General features: G+C 29.3%; 1 long non-coding RNA gene across 1 annotated transcript in view; it reads left to right on the plus strand.

Annotated features, from left to right (window-relative positions):
• Positions 1 to 3,623, plus strand: part of LOC110266025 — a 17,087-nt gene that overhangs the window by 5,518 nt on the left and 7,946 nt on the right. The window lies entirely within an intron of this gene.

Genomic DNA, 3,623 nt, shown 5'->3' on the forward strand with positions numbered 1-3,623 from the left:
TATTTTTTAAAATAAGGTATTGTTAATTTTTAAAAAAATAAATAATTTGTTTTTCAATAAAAATATTTTTTTAAAGATATATTCAAACATACTTAAAACCTAATAAAAATATTTTATTTTTAATAAAAAATATTTTTTCACTCAAATAAACCGATCAAAACCAACCTTTAATCTATTTCCACTAAGCTAACTCATTTTGGATTTGATTAGTTGTTATTTAACCTTTAAATTCTGCATAATCTTTACCATTCCCTTTTAACCTATTCTCATTAAATTTATAAATTAATAGTTCTTCTCTATTCATGTAATTTTCCTAATTAAGTCAACCAAATTGTTTTTATTTCACGCACCTGTCACCTTTTAACGTAAAGTTTCTTTCTCAATGTAGAGCTTCTCTTTCTCAACGTAAAGCTTCTTTTCATTTTTCTTTTTCAATATAGAGCTTCTCGTCGTTTTTCTCTGCTTTAATTTTTCTGATTTTCTTCTTCGATTTTATTAAACTACTCTTCTACTTTAACCCATGACAACAATAAAGAAGTATCGTAGCCCACAAATTCAGCCCAACAAAATACAAAAATTCAATTTTAATTTTAGTCTTTATTATCTTATCTTTATCTTATCTTTAATTGTTCTTATCTTATCTTTATTTGCTTTTATCTTTCATAGGACAATGCTCTATATATATTTAGTTTTACCTTCATAGTTTACAATACACTTTAGTACAATTCAATCAATCAATAATCAATAAAAATTTCGCATTCTTTTCTTTTCTTATTCTTTCACAATTTTCTCATGGTATCAGAGTCATGGTATCCTCCTTGAGGAGGATATATAAGTTATCATCTCTTCAGTGAGAAATCACCATGCTTCTTTTTCAACTTCCTCCCACAGTAAATAATCATAGATTTAGTTACATGCATCCAAGTGAAAATTCTACCACAGTTTTGATTATCCCGGTTCTTTACCAGCAATTCCGTCTGCGCCTTCTTCTAGCATTTCATCTGCAACTTCTTCTTACAGGAGTTTTGTCAGTATTCTATTTCAGCAGTTCAATCTACATCTGTTCTAGCAGTTCCATCTGCACTCTTATTGCGCTCTACGCGCCATTTGAAGACCACTCTTATTGCGCCATACGCGCCCTCTAAAGATCAATCTTGTTGCGTTTTACACGCTTATTTTTTTATTTTTTTATTTTTTCATTCTTTTTTTTATGAAGATCGCTGCTTGCTCTCTCTCCCTCAAGCACAGCATCTCCTTTTATGTATTTTTGCCGTCGGCAGCTCAAGCTCCGCCGCACGCAATTGTTTAAAGATCGCTGCTCAAGCACAGCATCTCCTTTTATATTTTTGCCGTCGGCAGCTCAAGCTCCGCCGCACGCAGTTTTTGAAGATCGCTGCTCAAGCACAGCATCTCCTTTTATATTTTTGCAGTAGGCAGCTCAAGCTCTGCCGCATGCATCTTCCTCCGCGTCACCACGTCAGACGCGCTTTTCTCAACATTTTCATTGGAACTTATCCAAGCTGTGGATTATTGACATCTTCCATCCACCAGCTTGCGGGGGCGTATTAAACTACTCTTCTACTTTAGCCCATGACAACAATAAAGAAGTATCGTGGCCCACAAATTCAGCCCAACAGAATACAAAAATTCAATTTTAATTTTAGTCTTTATTATCTTATCTTTATCTTATCTTTAATTGTTCTTATCTTATCTTTATTTGCTTTTATCTTTCATAGGACAATGCTCTATATATATTTAGTTTTACCTTCATAGTTTACAATACACTTCAGTACAATTCAATCAATCAATAATCAATAAAAATTTCGCATTCTTTTCTTTTTTTATTCTTTCACAATTTTATCAGATTTCTTCTTGTTTTCTTCAACATAAAACTTCGTTTTCAGATTTTAATTTGCATTGCATTTATGTTCTTCGTTTTTAGATTTCGATCTGCATTGCATTTTTATTTTTCGTTTTCTTCTTCATTTTCAGATTTTAGATTTCTTCTTCATTTTCAGATTTCAATAGCGTATCAAAACAATAAATCATTCAAGTTCAAATCAGTTAAATAAGAGCGATTTGGATTATTCTTCTGAATCGAATCAAGTGGACAAGATTTAGATTATTCAATTTTGAATTCAATTGAATGGAATGCAATCGCTAAATCTAGTTATTTATAAATACCATTTTCGGTTCATTTTGTATTATATAATGGTTTTGTTTTGATAATATTTTCGATTCATTTGAGACGCAAGTGTTTTTGAATTTGAATTTATATAATGGACAAATTTTTGGTTCATTTAGTATTATACAATAGTTTCGTTTTGATAATATTTTCGGTTCATTCTTCAACGATTTTGAATGCAATTGAATAAAGTGATAATGGATAGAATTTGGATAGAATGCTGGAGTTTTTGAATTTACAGAATGAGGCTCTTCCCCTGATTGTGCATCTTCTTCTTTTTCTTTTTCATTATCTTTCTCTTTCGTTATCATCATCTTCAACAATTTTGAATTGAATGGAATGGAATAAAATATAATGCAATTGAATAAAGTGATAATGAATAATTTCATTCTTCTTTGCTAAAAAACGACTCAATCATCAACAAAAGTACATCAAATTTATTTCTACACCCAAATGAACCTCTAAACTAAGAAATAAACCGAAATTACTTAAGGAATAAAAAATTTTATCAATACTTATCAGTAACATCAAGTGAACCTCATTTAACACACAGATGAATCGAAATTAGTTCAGATTTGAACAAACAGTCAAAAAGACTAAATCATTAACAAAAACACATTGAATCCATTTCTAGATCTAAATGAACATCAATTAAACTAAGAAATGAACCAAAATTACTTAAGGAATAAAAAAATTTGTCAATACTTATCAACAGCATCAAGTGGATCTCAATTAACATACAAATGAACCGAAATTAGTTCAAATTTGAACAACCAATCAAAAAGACTCAATTATCAACAAAAATACATCAAATTTATTTCTGGATCCAAATGAAACGAAATTATTTAATGATGGAACTAGAGAAAATCAAAATCAATAAAGATATTAACAAAATGATGGTGTTGTTGGTAATGATGATATCGAAAGAGAAAGATAACGAAAAAGGAAAAGAAGAAGAAAAAGACGCATCATCAAAGAAGAAGGAGGAGGAAGAACCTACATGCGTGAAGAAGAAGAAGAAGAACGGTTTCTCATATTAGAGCGCGAAGAATAACGTTTGTTTGGAGAATTTCAAGCCCGTGTACACGCTCTTTTAATAAGAGTAGTTTTGTTTGGTGTTGTGCTTGGTTGGACTTGAATAGCAATAAAGTTTGAATGTCTAGCATATCTGGAGAAGATATTATACCATGGATGAGGTAAAGAAATTTGAATAGTTTTCAATTAGTGAATTAATTACAATTTTTGGAGTAATATCCAAAATAGTACCTAAAAAAATTTTAATCAAATAATTTAATTCTTAACAAGTTTTAATTACTAAATTAATCTTTTATTTTATTAGACAAATCAATTCTTAAGTTAAATTTTAATTAAAAAAATTAAGTAAATAATGACTAAACTTTTAAAATTTTTAATATTAAAAAAAAATTTATAGTTTTTG

Source organism: Arachis ipaensis, chromosome B08, assembly GCF_000816755.2.
Source record: "Arachis ipaensis cultivar K30076 chromosome B08, Araip1.1, whole genome shotgun sequence".
NCBI classification, from domain to species: Eukaryota; Viridiplantae; Streptophyta; class Magnoliopsida; order Fabales; family Fabaceae; genus Arachis; species Arachis ipaensis.